Source organism: Phacochoerus africanus, chromosome 8 (genome assembly GCF_016906955.1).
Source record: "Phacochoerus africanus isolate WHEZ1 chromosome 8, ROS_Pafr_v1, whole genome shotgun sequence".
NCBI classification, from domain to species: domain Eukaryota; kingdom Metazoa; phylum Chordata; class Mammalia; order Artiodactyla; family Suidae; genus Phacochoerus; species Phacochoerus africanus.
The window spans coordinates 61374789-61396266 of NC_062551.1; the positions used below are offsets into that span (position 1 = coordinate 61374789).

At 49.4% G+C, this 21478-nt stretch overlaps 1 pseudogene; it reads left to right on the forward strand.

The window, feature by feature from the left end:
- The first annotated feature begins 3263 nt into the window (after positions 1–3263).
- LOC125132915 (zinc finger protein 805-like) lies at positions 3264–20397 on the forward strand (annotated as a pseudogene).
- The last annotated feature ends 1081 nt before the right edge of the window (positions 20398–21478 follow it).

A 21478-nucleotide genomic window follows, 5' to 3' on the forward strand; every position in this document is an offset into this window, starting at 1 on the left:
CTTTTTCAGAGAACATTTCCTAGGTCTTTCCTCCATAGCACCACCTTCAGGCTTAATGGTTTGCTAGGAGGATTCGCTAGACTCAAAACTGTTATATTCATGGTTTATTTCAGCAAAAGGACACAGATAAGATCACCAAAATGAAAAGGCATATAGGGTAAAATCTGAGAAAAACCAAGCACAGCTTCCAGCGGCTCTCTCCCATGGCAGTTGGAAACTTTTCATTCTTTCAGCAAAGATGTGTGACGATATGGGCAAGTATCACCAACCCAGGAAGCTCATCCAGGCTTCAGGAGCTACCGCTCCTGTCACTCTAGCGGATTGAGTCATCACCTCACACATAGGGAAAGCAGTGAGACCTTCCTAAGAGGTCTCTCATCCTCCTTCCATAGTCTACTTTACACAGAACACCGGAAGTGATTTTTTTTTTTTTTTTTGCTATGGCATGCCCAAGTTCCTGGGCCAGGAATTGAACCCATGCCACAGCAGTAATAATGCCAGATCCTTAACCTACTAGCCCACCAGGGAACTCCCAGAGTGACCTTTTTAAAACATAAGTCAGATGACATCACCACTCTATTCAAAACCCTGCAATGGCTCTCCATTACCTATACTCTTGATGCTTTGAACTTAGGGCCTTGCTCACTGGGAAGAGACTGCGCCTTTCGGGGGGGCTTCAGACTACTCTTAGGAGCCATTCTTTTCACATGTAAATTAAACAATCCAAAGCCCCTAACTGGAACCCCTCCTCTCTCTGACTCTTCAGGAGATAATATTCCTGATCATCTAATGGCCTGTGCCAGACAAAAAGGGACAGCCCACATGCTTCAAATCCTGTTGAGCCAGTACTAGGCCATTTAGTTCCCAGGCTAGGGGTCAAATCAGAGGTGCAGCTGCCGCCCTATGTCACAACCACAGCCTCACCAGATCCAAGCCACATCTGCAATCTACACCACAGCTTACAGCAACACCAGATCCTTAACTCACTGAGCAAAGACAAGGATCAAACCTGAATCCCGATAGATACTAGCCGTGTTTGTAACCTACTGAGCCACATGGGAGCTCCAGGTTACTATTTTTCTCTTTCTATATTTAGTCACTACATCTAGCTAATTCAAGAGGAAGGGAAGCAAGTTCTGCCATCTGGGATAGGGTTGTCTATGTACTACGTGAAATTCCTTAGAAAGATGTCTCATTTCCCTGTATTTATTTGTGAAAGCACTATTACTTACTGTTTTTATGTTTCAAAATTTAAACAAACATGAGTACTTCTTATAAGAAATATTTGGTAGTTCCCATCGTGGCGCAGTGGTTAGCGAATCCAACTAGGAACCATGAGGTTGCGGGTTCGATCCCTGGCCTTGCTCAGTGGGTTAAGGATCTGGCATTGCTGTGAGCCATGGTGTAGGTAGGTCACAGACGCGGCTCGGATCCCACATTGCTGTGGCTGTGGCGTAGACTGGAGGCTACAGCTCCAGTCGGACCCTTAGCCTGGGAACCTCCATGTGCCGCAGGAAGCGGCCCTAGAAAGGGCAGAGAGTCAAAAAAAAAAAAAAAAGAAAGAAAGAAATATTTGTTGGGACCCCCATGTGGGGGAAAAAGAAGGAGGAGATTGACTCCTTTGTGATGTATGTAGTAATTAGTTGTGACAAAACAGCAGGGTCAAATGCACATCCCGTTTCTAGTTTCATAACCATGTATCCTCAATTCATTCAAAACGATTTTATTGTCTTATAGTTACAAAACAAAAAACACCAGGATTTCCCGTTGTGGCGCAGTGGTTAACCAACCCGACTAGGAACCATGGGTTTGCGGGTTCAATCCCTGGCCTCACTCAGTGGGTTAAACGATCCGGTGTTGCCATGAGCTGTGGTGTAGTTCACAGACGCCGCTGGGATTCCACGTTGCTGTGGCTGTGGTGTAGGCCCGTGGCTACAGCTCTGATTAAACCCCTAGCCTGGCAACCTCCATATGCTGTGGGTGCAGCCCTAGAAAAGACAAAACAAACAAACAAAAAACCAACCAACCAACCAACTAAAAACAAAAAACACCAAAACTGTCACTGATGGGGACTTCTAAGACTGCATAATACAATTCTTTTTTTTTTTGTCTTTTTGCCATTTCTTGGGCCGCTCCCGTGGCATATGGAGGTTCTCAGGCTAGGGGTCAAATCGGAGCTGCCCCCACCAGCCTACACCAGAGCCACAGCAACACAGGATCCGAGCCGCATCTGCGACCTACACCACAGCTCACGGCAACACCAGGATCCTTAACCCACTGAGCAAGGCCAGGGATCGAACCCTCAACCTCATGGTTCCTAGACGGATTCATTAACCGCTGCGCCACGACAGGAACTCCCTGCATAATACAATTCTTGAAGGATTGTTAGAATTCCTAACATGACTTTTTTGGTCCAGTGTTCACCCCATCAATTCCTTTCTCCACCTACACTCATTCCATTGATGGTCTTACCCAGTATAATGACTTGAAATAATAGACTAGCCTAACAACTCTGAAATTTCCATACCCAGGCCCAAACATCTCTCCTAAGATTCTGACAGGTGGAAGTGCATCAGGGGACGCGCTTTGTGATCTTACAGATAATTTCAAACTGACTGTGCCAAAGCTGAAGTCCTGAGCTTAACCTCCAGTTTCCCCACCTCAGAGGAGGGCAAACCACTGTGGGTTTTCCCGGCCAACTCCGTTACTCAAAAAGGTCTGTGCATTACTTAGAGGAGGCTCTGGCCCTAAGAAGGCCCAAGAGTTTAAGGTCAGTGCCTTCCCAGAATGTCAGAGCGGGACTTCCGGAGTCGTCTTCAGGCGGTTACTTTGATCATTTATTCGCTACTCCTACAAGAGGCCCTAGAGAAGAGAGAAAGCGCCTGGCGTTAGCGGAGAGCTGAGTATAGTTGAGGATCAGCTTCTGCGCCTTTGCACGTGGCCTTGACCCCAGGCAAACGTCTTTATCCCCTGAGCCTCCATTTCCCCAGGGGTATAATGAGTGGTTTCGTCCCTTCTCATTGGTTTCCCCCGCGTTGTGTCCACCGGGAACACGCGGATCTGAGGCGGCTCTCTCAGCCCAATGAGAAAACGGGCTTGGAAAATTCCATCGCACGGTTGCTTGCAAGGAAAAAACTACGTTACCCAGAAGGCTGAGCGCCGCATGTTTGGGCGGATGCCGGCCCAAAGACCACCCAGGACCGGGCGTTTCCTGCGGCCGGCGCCGCGGAGACGGGACTTCCGGCCCCTGTGAGCCTACGTCATCTGTCTGTGCCAGGTGGGTCTTCCCCAGCTGAGGTACCTGGACCCGTGAGCCGTGCCCTCGGTGGGAGAGCGCATCTCACCTCCGCGTGGTACCAGCTCGACAGCCGCCCCGATCCTCGGAGGGGTCCCGCGGGATCCCGGGCCGTGGCCCCTGCAGCCCTGACGGGAAAGCCTGGGCCTCGCGCGCGTTTCACACCGAGGGGCCTGAGTCTTGGAGTGCGGCGGCCAGCCGGGTACCCCTGCTCGGGTTCCGCGGCCTGGGTTGGGGCCGCCTCTGTCGCCGCCTCTCCGGGCCCGCTCTCCCTTCAGGGTCCCGCGATGGCGGCAGCGTGGATGGACCCGGCCTGGGTGAGTGGACGATGTTTCTGGTGTTGCTCCTTCTCTGCTGGTTCGGAGAGGGCGCCTGAGCAGGCGGAGGCTGTTAGCCATTGGGTTTCTCTTTGTCGTTTATTGCACCACGTGGCGCTGGCCCTTCGTTTTCTCTGCATTCTTACCACAGTGTCGGATCCCTGACAGGCGTTTTTTCAGTGCATGAAAGATGAAAGATGCCTCCTTCCCATCACACTTATAATCCCGGTTTCCCCACCTTCCCCGCTCGAAGTTCTCTAGACACAACCACCCGACCTTGATAAGTTCTCTGTCACATCCCCACCCCGTCCCCGAACTTTGTATTTGCATTGGCCTTTGCCTGGAATGCTGTTCCTTCGTCTTTGCAGGACTTGTCTCTCACATCCCTCTGGCCTCTGCGCAGATGTCTTCTCTCTGAAGAGGCCGTTCCTAGTCGTTAGAATAGAATGGTCCCTTCCCTGCTTGCCCATGTTCTGGCATTTCTGTGTAAGGAACCTGGCAAAGTTAAATAAGGGTGTCTGGTTGGATTTGTCCAGAATGTTGTGGGAGCAAAGGCAGTGGTAAGGAAATACTAATAGTCGTCCTTCAGTGAGTCCTTGGCTGTTACCTGACAGGCAGGCATAACGTATCACCTTGTTTAATCGTCATCTCTTCGGAGCTAGGTCCTGTTATTGTCACTGCTTGCTTGCTTGCTTCCATCCTTCGTTTCTTTCTTTATTTCGTCTTTTTAGGGTCGCACCCACAGCATATGGAGGTTCCCAGGCTAGGGTTGAATTGGAGCTACAGCTGCAGGCCTATGCCACAACCACAGCAACACGGAATCCAAGCTTCGTCTGCGACCTACAGCACAGTCACGGCAACGCTGGATCCATGACCTGCTGAGCCAGGCCAGGGATCGAACCCCCAACCTCATGGTTCCTAGTCAGATTCATTTCCCTTGTGCCACAAAAGGAAGTCCTATCATCACTGCTCTCTGCAAGAACAACTTGAGGCCCTGAGAGGTTCAGTTACTTGCCCCAGTTGACTGCAGCTCTTAAGTAGAAACTGGAGTTCCTGTCGTGGCTCAGTGGTTAACAAATCCGACTAGGAACCATGAGGTTGCGGGTTCGATCCCTGGCCTCGCTCAGTGGGTTAAGGATCTGGCATTGCCGTGAGCTGTGGTGTAGGTTGCAGACGCGGCTCGGATCCCTTGTTGCTGTGGCTCTGGCACAGGCCAGTGGCTACAACTCCGATTTGACCCCTTGCCTGGGAACCTCCATATGCCACAGGACTGGCCCTAGAAAAGACCAAAAAAAAAAAAAGGGTAGCAGAAACCAACAACCAGTATGTCGACCGCCACAGCCTGTGTTTTTACCCTCCTCTCCATGGACAGTGGATAGGGAGGCCAGGAGGTGACACCTAAAGCAAGCTTTGAAAGCCAGGTGGGCTTCCTTCCAGTAGATGGTCTTGGCATAAGCTGGGGACATGGCATTTCAGCAGGTGAAAGTGTGTGGACCCCCCCACTCCCTCAAAGAAAGGTACATTGGTTGTTTAAGGAGTCCCCAGAGGACCAATGTGGTTGCCAGGTCTCCTGCCCCCTTCTACCCACCCCCACCCCCCATCTGCTGAGACACATCCTGGGAGCACCACAGTGTGGTCATTTGCTAAATGTTCCATCCTACTCTCTCAGCCAGGACAGACACTGTGGCCAATCAGAGTCTGCTGTTCTCCTGGCTGCAGCCGGCATTGTCCTCAGCAATTCTTGGTCCTTGGTCCTGAAGTGTTCTTTCTTCTGGGATATGTGCTTTCAGGGATCAGGGAGAAAAAAGAAGTGATGGCTCATGGTGGATTCTCCCTGGGAGTCTCCAAGGTTCAGAAGGCAATGGGAGCTCTTCCAGGCCCTGCCACCTCCCAGGCAGGTTCCGTCACCTGGACGTGGGTGGTGATGTGTCTGCTTCTCTGCCCGTGAATGCTGAATTATTTTCAGTGGTGGCTGTATAACTGAGAAATTTATTTAAAATGTTTCACATCTTCATTAACTTCGATTTCACTTTGTTAACGGGTCAGGGTTACCCTATCAGACACCAGACTAGAGGAATCTGGGTTTGAATCCTGCCTCTGGTCACAACACACATAATCTTTGGGTGAACGGGTGGAGCTCCCTGGACCTCAGGTCCCCTGCGTGACATGAAGACGAGGATGGCATTGACTTCACAGGCTCTGGCCAGTCATCCAGTGTTTATTTTACAAATAATTTTTCTTTAATTCTCGTCACTATTGTTTCTGAATAAGAATCATTGTACTGACTCAGAAACCAAGGTTCAGAGAAATGAAGCACGGTCCACACGGTCACACTGCAGTCACATGTTGATTTTAGGACTTTGGATTCAAACCCCAGGTATGCAACTTCAGAGGTGAGGATTTCAGTCACTTTAACAAGACATGTAAAGCCCTCAGCATGAGGCAGGCGCACAGTGAGGCCCGGTGAGTCTGGAGTGCTCTTGCAATAATTACTATTGGTATTGTGTGTGTTTGGGTTTTTTGAGCCATGCCCAAGGCATGTGCAAGTTCCTGGGCCAGAGATCAAACCCACACCACAGCAACGACTAGAGCCACTGTGGTGACAATGCCGGGTCCTTAACCCACTGCACCAAAAAAGAATTCCTGGTGTTGTTTATATTATCATTATCTGCCCCCCACTTTTTTTTTTATCATGGCCCATTTGCAGTATATGGAAGGTCCCAGGCCAGGGGTTGAATCAGAGCTGCAGCCAGGGCCTACACCGCAGCCATAGCAATGCCATATCTGAGCTGCATCTGTGACCTACCCCATAGTCTGCAACAATGCCAGAGCCTTAACCCACTGAGTGAGGCCAGGGATCAAACCCGCGTCCCCATGGAGACATCAGGTACCCAACCCGCTGAGCCACAACGAGAACTCTAGATCTTTCCCATTTTTGTGACATCTTAGCGCCCTTACCATTCCGTGCCTCACAGTTTGTGCAGAGTGGTCCTGACCTTGTGTCATTCTCCACTGGTCCCACCCAGGAGGCTTCTCTCTCCTACACCGCTCTGATCAGTCCAAAACAGTCTCTGCCTTCTTGAGTCCAGCACAGAGCTCAGCCTTCAGGAGGTGTTTGGTCTCTGCATCTTTGCCATGGAAAGAGATGGGCTTTGATTCCATCAAAGCTCCAAGACCAACACAGCTGCCTCTATTTGACTTTTCAGATGCCTGTTACTTACAAGGATGTGGCCACGACTTTTACCCAGGAGGAGTGGGGGCAGTTGGACCCCACCCAGAGGACCCTGCATCAGGAGGTGATGCTGGACACCTGCAGGCTCCTGGTCTCTCTGGGTAAGGCCTTCCCAGCTCTGCCCCGTGGGGACCTGTCACCTCCTTCATGCGACCCGCTGGCTCTAGGCCTGGCTGGTTGAGGAGGCCTGTGTAGCCCCACAGCTTCCATTGTTTTCTAGACTCAGCTCTTCCTTCCTGGTCTCCTTGCATCTCTCACTTAGGTAGGATTCGGCCAGAAACGTGGTTTGGCTTTGTCACGGCTAAAGGAGAAAGATATGCTGGGGGGAAGTAGGGGGCTCGCAGACCCGCAGGTGGGAATTCCAGCCGGGCCCCTTGAGGGGCTGAATAGGGACTTAGAGAAGCACAATTGTGCTCTAGCTTCTGGCTCTCTTGTTCTGCCGTCTCTCTGCAGGTCTGCAGTTGCTTTTCACAGTGCTCTTTTTCTGCTGCAGCTGTTTTGCCGAAGTAAGAGGTCCCCAAGTCCTTGCTCGCTGAGGCCTGCACATCTCTTCCTTTCTGCATGTGTGTCTTCTTTCTCTCTTCGTGCCTTCCTCACGTAATTCTCCCAGCGTGCTGTCCTTAGCAAGTAAGGAAAATAGGGCTGTTGCTGTGAGTCCCTCATGAAGCGTATTCCATTCAACTTACAAGGCACATTTTGGTTGTGAAAAGCTCTCCTTTGTGTTTTGTGGAATAAATGATACTTGGAGTTCCCTAGTGGTCCAGCAAATAAGGATTCGGCATTGTCACTACTGTGGCTTGGGTTCAGTCCCTGGCCTGGGAACTTGTGATGCCTCGGAAACATCCAAAAAAAAGAAGACCCCACCAAACTGTCTTCAAGATGTTGGTATCATCTTGCATGATCACCAGCATCGAGTGAGGCTTCCGCTGCCCCATGTCTTCACCAGTATTTGGTGGTGACCGTGTTCTGTGTTTTTAGGGCCACACCAGCGACGTATGGAAGTCGAATCAGAGCTGCACCTGCTGGCCTACACCACAGCCACAGCAGTGTGGGATCCTTAACCCACTGAGTGGGGCCAGGGATCAAGCCTGTGTCCTCGTGGATACTAGTTGGGTTCATTACCACTGAGCCAGGACGGGAACTCCAGGGGTATCTTATTTTGTTTTATTTAATTTCTGTTTTGGCCTCCTCACAGCATATGGAGTTCATAGGCCAGGGATCAGATCCAAGCTGCAGCCTCAACTGACGACACAGTAGTGGCAACGCCAGATCCTTCAATCCACTGCACTGGGCTGGGGATAGAACCCAAATTTCTGCATAGACCTGGGCCACTGCAGTCAGATTCTTTCTTTTTTTTTCTTTTTTTCTTTTTTTTTTGTCTTTTTGCCTTTTCTAGGGCCACACCCACGGCATATGGAGGTTCCCAGGCTAGGGGTCTAATCCAAGCTGTAGCCACCGGCCTACGCCAGAGTCACAGCAACGCAGGATCCAAGCCGCGTCTGCGACCTACACCACAACTCACGGCAACGCCGGATCCTTAACTCACTGAGCAAGGCCAGGGACCGAACCCGCAACCTCATGGTTCCTAGTCGGATTCGTTAACCACTGCGCCACGACGGAAACTCCAGCAGTCAGATTCTTAACCCACTGCGCCACAGTGGGAACACCAGTAGTATCTCGTTGTTGTTTTTTTGCGTTTCCCTGGTGATGTACACTGTGGAGCATCTTTTCATAGGCTTATTTGCCACCTGTATGTTGTCTTTGATGAGATGTCTTTTTCTTCCTTTTTTCTTTTTAACTTTGAGGGCTGTACGCGGAGCATATGGAAGTTCACAGGCTAGGGCTTGAATCAGAGCTGCGGCTGCCAGCCTGCGCCACAGCAGTGTGGGATTCAAGCCATGTCTGTGACCTATACACCAGCTCGTAACCATGCTGGATACTTAACTTACTGAGCGAGGCCAGTAAGGATCCATATCCTCACAAATTCTGTCTGGGTTAATAACATGCTGAGCTGCAGTGGGAACTCCTGGTGAGGTCTCTTTTAAGGTCTTTGCTCTGTGGTGAGGTGTCAAGGTATTTGTCTTAGTTAAAAATCTTTTTTTCTTTAATTAAGGCATAGTTAATTTGCAGTGTTACGTGTTTTTGTGTTCTTATTATCTAATCTTAAGAGCTGTGTATTTTTGTTAACTGTCCTTTATCAGATATGAGGTTTGCAAATGTTTTCTCCTAGTGTGTGGCCTTTCTTATTCTTCTGATACTATCTTTGGCAGAGCAGAAGTTTTTAATTTTTATGAAGCGTATCCATCATTTCTTTCATGAATGAAACCTTTGGCGTTGTAGCTAAAAAGTTATCACACGGTCATCGAGATTTCCTTCTATAATATCTTCCAGGAATTTTATGGTTTTGTGTTTTACATTTAGATCTAGGAGGTAATTTTTGTGAGGGGTATGAGGTCTATGTCTATAGAGTTTTTTTTTTTTTTTATTTTTGGCTTCCCCAAGGCATGTGAAGTTCCTGCGCCAGGGATCAGATCCAAGCTGCAGCTGTGCCCTAAGCCGCAGCGGTGGCTATGCCAGATCCTTAACCCACCATGTGGTCTGGGGATCGAACCTGCATCCCAGCACTCCCAAGATGCCGCTGATCCCATTGTGCCACAGTGGGAACTCCTGGTAGATGTTCTTTATTGTATTGAGGAAGTTCCCCCTCTCTTCCTAGTTTTCTGGGGACGGGGGTGGGTGGGGGGGGGTTATGCCCTTGGCATGTGGAAGTTCCCAGGGTTCAAACCCAAGCCACAGCAATGCCAGTGCCAGATCCTTAACCCACTGAGCCACCAGGGAACTCCATGGGAGTTCTTTTGTTTTGCTTTTTTTCTTAGCTATACCCATGGCATGCAGAAATTCCCAGGACACAGATCGAACCCATACCACAGCTGTAACCAGAAACCAGAACAGTGACAACACCAGATCCTTAACCCACTGAGCCATGAGGGAGCTCCTGAGAGTTCTTTTCTCTAGCCCGTTGATGTAATGGGTTACATTTTGATTTTCTAGGTTTCTGTACCTGGGATAAATCCTGCTTGGTTATTGTGAATGTTTTTATACATTGTTGGGTTTGATTTGCTCATGTTTTGTGGAAGAGTTTTTTTCCCTTTTTTTTTTTTGTCTTTTTGCTATTTCTTGGGCCGCTCCCACGGCATATGGAGGGTCCCAGGCTAGGGGTCTGATCGGAGCTGTAGCCACCCGCCTACGCCAGAGCCACAGCAACGCGGGATCCAAGCCGCGTCTGCAACCTACACCACAGCTCACGGCAACGCCGGATCGTTAACCCACTGAGCAAGGGCAGGGACCGAACCCGCAACCTCATGGTTCCTAGTCGAATTCGTTAACCACTGCACCACGACGGGAACTCCCTTTTTCCTTTTTTGTTTATAAGAGATACTGTGTGTACTTTTCTTTTACTATAATGTCTTGGTCTGACAATGTTGGCCCCATATGTTGAGTTGGGAAATATCCACTCTGCTTCTGTCTCTGGAAGAGATTGCAGAGAAGTGGTATAATTTCTTCCTTCCATGTTTGGTAGAATTCACCAGTGAAGTTCTCGGGGCCTGGTGTTTTCTATTTTGTAATGTTATTAATTTTTTATTGTTTCCTTAATAGATGAAAGCCTATTCACATGTCTCTTTCTTCTTGTGTGAGTTTAAGCAGATGTTGTTTTTCAAGTAATTGGTTCATTTCATCTTGGTTATCAAATTTATGAGGCTAGAGTTGTTAATAGCATTACTATAATATCCTTTTAAAATCTATGGGATTTGTAGTGATGTTCCCTCTTTCATTTCTGATAGTAGTAATCTCTGTATTTAAGTTAGTCTGGCTAGAAGTTCAGCAGGTTTTTTTTTTTCTTTCTTTTTTTTTTAGGGCCACACCCGAGGCATATGGAGGTTCCTAGGCAAGGGGTCCAGTCCGAGCTACAGCTGCCGGCCTCCACCACAGCCACAGCAACTCGGGATCTGAGCCGCGTCTGTGGCCCACACCACAGCTTATGGCAACATCAGATCCCCAACCCACTGAGTGAGGCCAGGGATTGAACCCGCAACCCCATGGTTCCTAGTCAGATTCGTTTCCGCTGCACCATGACGGGAACTCCCCAACCTTGACGTTGTAATGGAGCATTTAAACTCTCAATGTTCCAAGTTATTATTGATCTAGTTGAATTAAAATCTACCTTATTGCATGACTGGGTCACTTTGCTGTACAGCAGAAATTGACAGAATAATGTAAATCAACTGTAATAGAAAAAATAAAAACCTAAAGAGAAAAAAACAATCTACCTTATTAGTTACTGTTTACTATTTATTATTCTTGTTCCCCTCCTGCACCATATGGAAGTTCCTGGGCCAGGAGTTGAATCCAAGCCACAGCTGTGGCTACGCTGGGTCCTTTAACCCACCGCACCAGGCCGGGGATTGAACGGAGCTATAGCAGTGTTTCGAGCTGCTGCAGTGACAATGCTGGGTCTGTCTGTGGGATGACGGAGCCCAGGGCTGATGAGCCTACCAGGTTGGCTGCCATCACCTGGGGAGTGTTTAAGTCTCTGGATGCTTAGGACTCACCCTAGAGGTTTTGTTTGAACTGTTCTGCGTGGTAACGTGGCACCCCAGGTGTTGCTGATACACAGTGAGGTTGAGGCCTCTGACTTGGATGAATTAGAAAACATCTTCTGGGAGTTCCCTTGCGGCGCAGTGGGTTAAGGATCTGGTGTTGGTACTGCAGTCGCTTGTGTTGCTGCTATGGCATAGGTTTGATCCCCGAAACTTCCACATGCTTGTGGGTACAGGCAAAAAAAAAAAGAACTAGGCATGTCAGGGATATTGGAATTATCAAATCAAGGATTTTATTTTATTTTATTTCTTTTTACTTTTTTTTGTCTTTTTGCCTTTTCCAGGGCTGCTCCCGCGGCATATGGCGGTTCCAAGGCTAGGGGTCTAATCAGAGCTGTAGCTGCCAGCCTATACCAGAGCCACAGCAACAGCAATGCGGGATCCAAGCCGCATTGTGACCTACACCACAGCTCATGGTAACACCAGATCCTTAACCCACTGAGCAAGGCCAGGGATCGAACCACAACGTCATGGTTCCCAGTTGGATTCGTTAACCACTGCGCCACGACGGGAACTTTTCAAATCAAGGATTTGGTTTTTTTTTTGGCTTTTTGCCTTTTTAAGGGCCGCTCCCGTGGCATAAATCAAGGATTTTAAATCACAATGTTCATTAAAGCCCTCAGCATATACATATATATATATTAGCATATATGTGTGTGTGTATGTGTATAGATAGATAGATAGATAGATTTTTTTTTTTTTGCATTGTAGGGCCGCATCCATGGCATATGGAGGTTCCCAGGCTAGGGGTTGAATCAGAGCTACAGCTGCCAGCCTACACCACAGCCACAGCAATGCCAGATCCGAGTTATGTCTGCGACCTACACCACAGCTCACGTTTTCATTTCATTTTATTTTTTTAAAATCATTATTAATCAAAGTAGACAGCATGCAAAAACAGATGGGCAGTGTTAGCAGATTGTAGGAAATTCTGCTTAAGAACTCAAAAATTCTACAGATCAAATAATACTGGAGAATGCCTTTGATGGACATATTAGTAGACTGGACGTGGTTAGTTAAAGAATCTCTGAGCTTGGAATTCCCATCGGGGCACAGTAGAAACAAATCTGACTAGGAACCACGAGGTTGGGGGTTCGATCCCTGGCCTCGCTCAGCGGGTCATGGATCTGGCATTGTCGTGAGCTGTGGTATAGGTTGCAGACACGGCTCCAATCTGGCGTTGCTGTGACTGTGGTGTAGGCCGGCAGCTACAGCTCTGATTGGACCCCTAGCCTGAGAACTTCTGTGTGCCGGGGGTGTGGCCCTAAAATTAAACAGACTTAAAGAACAGACACAAAAAAGAACTGCAGAAAATCAAGGAATTCTCCTCTGTCACAGTGGGTTAAGGATGCAGTGTTGTCCCTGCAGTGGCAAGGGTTCGATCCCTGGCCTGGGAATTTCCATGTGCTGCAGGCGTGGCCCTGGGGAAAAAAAATGTTCAGAAAATCTCTCTGAACAATGTTAGGATTCTGTGGGATGGGGAGCAAAGGGAATTGGTGCTGTCTACACAGCTACCACCAAGGTCTACAGTCTTTGGGTACAAAGGATGGTGTGTTTACAGCTGGTCTCCCAGGTGGGGCCTCTTGTCTGCATGTTTGGCAGCAGCTGCGTTCTGGGGTTCCCTCCAAATCCTGCCGTCCCCATCTCGGCTGAGCGGTTTCTTTCTTCTCACCAAAATCCCCATGTTCTCTTTCTTCATGAACAGGCAGGCTGTCCTCTGCCCAAACCAGAGCTGATCTACCCATTGGAGCCCAGCTCGAGTTACAGGTGTTGAGAAGAGGCCTCTCCCCAGGCTCCTGCCCCGGTAAGTGCCAACAGCTGGCGTGTGGGGGTCACAGCAGCTCACAGAGACAGCACGTTGACCACTGCCTCTCAAATCTGAGAATTTTCTTGGGGGATCCAAGCCCATGGTGCCTTTAAACCTGTGGTCCTGCCGTCTCTGCTCCTCAGCCCCATGACACTGTTCACTGCTCTTAGAGGGGCTCTCAGGTAAGTTCAGGCTCTGGGCTCCCTGTGTTTAAAATGTAGCTGTGACATATCACACAGCCTTGTGGCCCTGGGGAAATTGCGTGACCCCATTGTGCCTTTTTTTTTCTTTTTTGCCTCTCTAGTGACATGTGGAAGTCCCTGGGCAAGGATTAAACCCCCGCCACACCAGTGACCCAGGCCATAGCAGTGACAATTCTGGATCCTTAATTGCTATGCCACCAGCGACCTCCAAGAGAAGCTGTCTCGTTTCTTGCAAGAGATGTCTACACTTGAGCACCATGCATCCTGTTTACTATAATTTTCTTGCCTTTTTTTTTTTTTTGCCTTTTTGCCTTTTCTAGGGCCGCACCTGCGGTATGTAGAGGTTCCCAGGCTAGGGATCTAACTGGAGTTGTAGCCGCCAGCCTACACCAGAGCCACGGCAACGCGGGATCCGAGCCGCATCTGCAACCTACACCACAGCTCACAGCAACGCCAGATCCTTAACCCACGGAGCAGGGCCAGGGATCGAACCCGCAACCTCATGGTTCCTAGTCGGATTCGTTAACCACTGCACCACGACGGGAACTCTAATTTTGTTGCACTTTTTGAATCAGGTGTAACTCACATGCTGTGTTGTGTAAGCATCTTCGAAGGTCAGCTTCTCGAATGCTTGCGTATGTTTAACCCACGTAAGCACCGTCTCAGTCAATATATGTAAAAAGTTTCCAGCTCCTCATCAGGATCGCATGCCCATGATAGACCCTTGTGTGTTTAGTAACCCCGATTTAGAGTGTTGGCATCAATTAGGGTTTTTTTTTTGGTCGTTATTTTTGGTTTTGGCCACACCCACAGCATATGAAAGTTGCCAGGGAAGGGGTCCAATCAGAGCTGCAGCTGCCGGCCTATGCCAGAGTTACAGCACCTCGGGATCCGAGCTGCATCTGCCGCCACAGCTCATGACAGCACAGGATCCTTGCCCTTAACTGAGCAAGGGCCAAGGCTTGAACTCGTGTCTTCTTGGATACTGAGCCATGACGTGAACTCCACATTGATTAGTTTTGACTATTGAACCCCACAGTGTGCTCTGTGTCACACCTGTCCTTTTGTTTTTGGTTTTTTTTTTTTTTGGCTTTTTGGGGCCGTACCTGTGGCATATGGAGGTTCCCAGGCCCATTGATTGAGGCCAGAGATCAAACCCGCAACCTCACAGTTACTAGTCGGATTCGTTTCTGCTGCGTCACGACCGGAACGCCTCATCTGTCTTCTTTTGATCATCATTATGTCTGAGATTCGTTTCATGTGGTTGTGGTTGGAGTTTGCTTACTCTCAACGCAGTGACCTGTCTCATTGTGTGACACACGGCCCTTCACTGATCCGGTCCCTTCCCGATGAGCGTTCCTGTTGTTTTCAGTGTAATGCTGCTGAGAGTATTCCTGTGATGTTTTTGGTGCGTGTAAGCACCGATTTCCACTAGAAACATGCCCTGGTAAGGATCCGCTCAGGGCTTGGAGTAGCTCTGTGTTCAGCTTTGATAGAAACTGCCCAACAGTTGTGCAGGGTGCCTGCGCCTTTCACCTTCCCACCATTTACCCATCAAAGAGTCCATCTGTCCCCACCTTTGGCAGCTCTTTTTTTTTTTTTTTTAATTTTATGGCTGCACTCTCTGCATATGGAAGTTCCCAGGCCAGGGATTGAATCCGAGCCACAGTTGTAACCTATGCCACTCCTGCAGCAGTGCTGGATCCTTTAACCCACTGCACTGGGCCAGGGATCGAACCCGAGCCTCCATAGTAACTGGAGCTACCTTGGTCAGATTCTTAACCCACTGTGTCACAGCAGGAACTCTATCCCTGGCAGCTCTTGGTGACATGTTCCCTTTGTTCTTTGCAGTCTTGGGGGGAGGTTCTTCTGCACCACAGCACTGAAACTGCTCCTTACACTGCTGCTCCTCAGCTTCGGGTACAGCAGCGACCCTGACCATAAGGAGTCACGGAGTTCCCGTCGTGGCGCAGTGGTTAACGAATCCGACTAGGAACCATGAGGTTGCGGGTTCGATCCCTGGCCTTGCTCAGTGGGTTAAGGATCTGGCGTTGCCGTGAGCTGTGGTGTGGGTCGAAGATGAGGCTAGGATCCTGTGTTGCTGTGGCTGTGGTGTAGGCTGGGGGCTACAGCTCCGATTCGACCCCAAGCCCGGGAACCTCCATATGCCGTGGGAGCGGCCCAAGAAATGGCAAAAAGACAAAAAAAAAAAAAAAAGACTAACCGTAAGGAGTCATGGCCCACAATTTACTCAGCTCTCCAGCAGTGTCTGGCATGTGCCCAGCGCTTTACAGACATTTTCTCATTTAGCCTTCATGACAGCCTGTGAGTCAGTCAGAAGCTGAGAGTCAGCTTTTCAGACGAGGAAATTGAGACAGGAACCAGCAAAGTAATCTGTCCAACATCCAGTCACATGGCACAGGCAGAATTTGAGCCGAGGTGTTCTGCTCCAGAGCCAGCACTCTTACCTCCACGGCCGTGTGAGCTCAGGACACAGCACAGACTTTTTTTTGGTCTTTTTAGGGCTGCACTCTTGGCATATGGAGGCTCCCAGGCTAGGGGTCCAATCGGAGCTGTAGCTGCTGGCCTATACCATGGCCACAGCAACGCCAGATCCGAGCCGCATCTGTGAGCTACACCACACCTCATGGCAATGCTGGATCCTTAACCCACTGAGCAAGGCTAGGGATCAAACCTGCAACCTCATGGTTTCTAGTCGGATTTGTTTCTGCTGTGCTACGATGGGAACTCTTTTTTTTTTTTTGGTCTTTTGAGGGTCATACCTGCAGCATGTGGATGTTCCCAGGCTGGGGGTTGAATGGGAGCTGCAGCTGCTGGCCTACACCACAGCCACAGCTACACTTAGTGGGGCCAGGGATTGAACCCACATCCTCATGGATACTGGGCGGGTTTGCAACCCACTGAGCCCCAATGGGAACTCCCCATTCTCTTCACTCCTAATTGCTCTCCAAGGTTAATGCACACGTTGTCGTTCTCACATCCTCAGTTTACAGGCTTCCTAGTTAGGTCCCGGGTATACGTTGTTGGCACGAACTCCTCCTAAAAAGTAAAGCTAACGTGCATTGATCTTTTGCCCCGTGCCTGGCACCCTGCTGACCATGGTGTGTGGTGCATTTCATCCTCACAGCGGTTCTGCAAGGCAGGCTCAGTTTTAGCTTTCCATTTCAGAAGAGGGTAGTGAAGCCCTGTGGAATTGGAATGCCTTGCCCGATGCCACAAGGCTAATACTGAGTTCAGGGTTTTGAGCCTAGGGTTTTTGTGGTTAGAGACCAGGCTCTTAACCACAATACTCATACAACCTCTAACCTTTATTTAATGGACCTCAGGCACAGGATTCATTTCATCATCAACCTTGGTTTTATGGGCACCTTGTCATCATTGACCCATGAATGACCTTGATTAATTGATGTAGGAATGAAATTATTTTCTGTCTTTTTTTGCCATTTCTAGGGCTGTTCCCACGGCATATAGAGGTTCCCAGGCTAGGGGTCCAATCGGAGCCGTACCCACTGGCCTATGCCACAGCCACAGCAACTTGGGATCCGAGCTGTGTCTGCGACCTACACCACAGCCCACGGCAACGCCAGATCCTCAACCCACTGATCGAGGCCAGGGATGGAACCCGAAGCCTCATGGTTCCTAGTCGGATTCATTAACCACTGAGCCACGACAGAAACTCCAAAATTATTTTCTCATTCATTTCTTTTTTCTTGTCTTTTTAGGGCCATATCCACGGCGTATGGAAGTTCCCAGGCTAGAGGTCTAATCAGAGCTGCAGATGCTGGCCTACACCACAGCCACAGCAACTCAGGATCCTTAACCCACTGAGCGAGGCCAGGGATCAAACCCACATCCTCACAGATCCCAGTCGGGTTCATTAACTGCTGAGCCACGACAGGTACTCCACTCATTCGTTTCTTTTTTGAAAATGGTATGCCTGGAGTTCCCACTATGGCTCAATGGTTAACGAATCCGACCAGGAACCATGAGGTTGTGGGTTTGATCCCTGGCCTCACTCAGCGGGTTAAGGATCCAGCGTTGCCGTGAGCTGTGGTGCAGGTCACAGATGTGGCTCGGATCCCGCATTGCTGTGGCTCTGGTGTAGGCCGGCAGCAACTGCTCCAATTAGACCCCTAGCCTGGGAACCTTCACATGCTGCGGGTGCGGCCCTAGAAAAGACAGAAAGAAAGAAAGAAAATGGTGTACCTAACATCACTGATCTCCAGAATGAGACTGTTACTCAGAGCTTCCTGTTGTAGTCTGAGCTGCTGGAACAGACTGGGCAGCTTAAAGAACAAATTTATTCCTCATGTTGGAGAGGCTGGGAAGTCCAGGATGGAGCTTCTGGCAGAGCTGGTGTCTGATATGGGTCTGTTCCTTGGTGTGCAGATGGCAGGCTTCTTGCCGTACCCTCACACGGCAGAGAAGAGAGGCAAGCTCTCTTGTGTCTCTTCTCGTAAGGACGCTAATCCCATCTTGAGAACGCCACTGTCACCCACCTCACCCGCTCCTTCCTTGATTCTGTAAGGCTCTGTGCCTTTGTTCCGCTCTATTTCCTAAGCCTGAAGGGGGCTTTCCCATTTTCTCTCTATGCAACTTCTACCACTTCTGTAGCTCTGGCTCCTCTGGGAAGCTTCCCTAACCTCTTCCTGTCTCCCACCTCGGCTGCACTGGGTGCCCCTTCGCCGGCTTCATGTAGCATCTTGAGATGTCCTGGCTTTGAGCAAACTCGCCCACCCCATGTCACCATGACTCTGTCTCCCGGACCTTAGTCTCAGACATTCTGTCCCCTGTCCAGGCTCTCCCTCAGGGTTTTCCCACTAAAATTTTCGAGAATCCAAGAGCCAAAAAGAAAGAAATTGCAAACCTGGGTTTCAGAGATTTGAAAACACAGCAGGTGCAGAGCCACTGTTTTCATCATCTCACTAACATGGTGATGTAGTTTCTTCTGTGGTGCCATCGCTTACAGGCCCTTTTGTATCTTGTCTTCCCTTCAGGTGACAACACAAAGCCTGAGCCCAGGGAGCCTCTCCCTTCTCTCCTGGACTCAGCTGAGACTCACCCCGGGAACAGCCGACTCAGTGAGCCTCAGGGACTGTCCAGTTGGGACCAATCAAGGGTGGAAATGGGCTCTTGGAAGTACAGGAGGGCCACTTGAAGCCAGGGATAGGCTTCCAGAGAGAGAAGCTCCCTAGGAAAGTGAGCCCTGGACATGGTGGTTTAGGGACAGCTGAGGGTCTCCATGCAAGGCTTGTGCAGGAGCGAGTCTTTCCAGGAGCTACTCTCCATGGTGACCCACACCGACCACGGAGCAGACCCTTGATACTTGAAGGGGAACATCTATAAGCGAGAGGAACACGGGAAAGCCTTTAGCAAGAGTTGCCTCCTTGATCGACATGAGCGGATTCACTCGGGGGTGAAGCCCTATGAATGCACGGAGTGTGGGGAAACGTTTATTAAGAGCACATACCTGCTCCAGCACCACACGATCCACACTGGGGAGAGGCCCTACGAGTGCATGGAGTTTGGGAAGGCCTTCAACTGCAAGTCCTACCTCACAGCACCAGCGGATCCACAGTGGAGAGAAGCCGTACAGGTGCAGTGAGTGCGGAAAGGACTTCACCCACTGCTCCAGTTTTGTCTTACATAAGAGGAGACACACCGGGGAAAGACCCTTTGTGTGCAAGGACTGTGGGAAAGCCTTTCGAGATAAGACAGGTTTCCTTTGATACTACATCATCCACACGGGAGAGAAGTTCTTTGTGTGGCGTGTGGGAAAGCTTTCAACCATAGGTCACATCTCACCTGGCACCAGCAGATTCATAGCGGAGCAAGACCCTTTGAATGCATCGGATGTGGGAAAGCCTTTTGCAACAGCCCAGACCTCATTCAGCACTATGTCATCCACACGGGAGAGAAGCCATACACGTGCCTCGAGGTCACACCTCAGACAGCACCAGCGGAGTCACACTGGGGAGAAGCCCTATGTGTGCAGTAAATGTGGAAAGGCCTTTACTCACTGCTCCACCTTCATCTTGCATAAAAGGGCCCGCACTGGAGAGAAGCCCTATGAATGCAAAGCATGTGGGAGAGCCTTTAGCAATAGGTCAGACCTCATTCCACACTGGAGCATCCACACTGAAGAGAAGCCTTGTGAGTGCATGGAGTTGTGGGAAGGCCTTTAATCACAGGGCGTACCTCACCAGACACCAGCGGATTCACAGTGGAGAAAAGCCCTATGAATGTGTAGAGTGTGGCAAAGCCTTTTGCCAAAGGGCAAACCTCACTTGACACACCATCATCGACACCGGAGAGAAGCCCTATGTGTGCACTGAAGGTGGGAAGGCCTTCACCTACTGTTATACTTTTATCTCGCATAAGAAGGTCCGCTTTGGAGAGAAACCTTTTGAATGCAGAGAATGCGAGAAAGCCTTTAGCACTAGGAAGGGTCTCATTCGGCACTTCAGCATCCACACTGGGGAGAAGCCCTATGAGTGCACCGAGTGTGGGAAGGCCTTTAACCACAGGTCGGGCCTGACAAGGCACCAGCGGATTCACAGTGGCGAGAAGCCCTACGAATGCCTCGAGTGTGGGAAATCCTTCTGCTGGAGCACGAGCCTCATTCGACACGCCATCATCCACACGGGAGAGAAGCCTTACAAGTGCAGTGAGTGTGGAAAGGCCTTCAGTCGCAGCTCCTCCCTCACTCAGCATCAAAGGGTTCATTCTGGGTGAAACTCTGTCAGCGTGACAGATGTGGGAAGACCCTTCACATTTGGTTAGTCCCTGGTCAGCCTCTAGGAATTCCTTTTGGAGAAAGACTTTTGAATGTAACCACTGGGTAAAATCTTTTGCCAGAGGAAACATCTTACTCAGAATCTGATCATTCATACCAAAGAGAAACCCCACAGTTTTCTTCTCTGGGAGAAAACTTGTTGCAGGATGTCAGTTGTCATCTAAAGAGTTATGTTTGAAATGGGCCTAGAAACTTACTCTGTATCTGAAAGTTCACCCAGGAGAGTGGTTCAGTCCTTATTGTGCACTTACCAAAACCTTTAGCCACATCTTTTCCCTTAGTTTACACTGCAAAATTATCTCAGGGATATATAAACAAAAGAGAGGCGACATCGAAAAGAAATGAGAGTGAAATGCAAGTGCAGCTTCTTTCGTGGTTCTCTGATGAGCCTATGCCAATTTGTCATCCCTTTCTTAGTTTATTTGGGGTACGGGCGGTGTTGTTGCAGAGATCAGGGGCCTCGTTTCTTTTATTTGTGTCGTATATACAGGCACTGCTCTCCAGTTTCAGAATAGTTGAATAATGTGAAGACATTGCCTGAAGACTGTCTCTCTTCTCCAACACTGTCTCTACCCTTGAGTAGTACATGTCTTTATGAGAAATATGAAGGTTTTAATTATGCTTCCTTTTCTTTTTTTTTTCAGGACCGTACCCAAGGCATATGGAGATTTCCATGCTAGGAGTCTAATCAGAGCTATAGCCACCGGCCTATGCTACAGCCATAGCAATGCCAGATCCAAGCCACATCTGTGATCTACACCACAGCTCACGGCAATGCCAGATCCTTAACCCACTGAGCAAGGCCAGGGATCACACCTGCATCTTCATGGAAGTTAGTCAAGTTCATTAACCGCTGAGCCATGCTGGGAACTCCAGTTATGCTTTCTTAACTTAAGAAGATGAAGATGTACATATGAATTGGCCCACTGTACTACATTTTTAAGACTTATTTATTTATTTATTTATTTTGCTTTTTTTAGGGCCGAAGCTGCGGCATATGAAACTTCCCAGGCTAGGGGTCGGATCAGAGCTTCAGCTGCTGGCCTACACCACAGCCACAGCAACAAGGGTTCCAAGCCATGTCTGCGATCCACGCCACAGCTCACAGCAATGCTGAATCTCAAACCCCCTGAGCAAGGCCAGGGATCA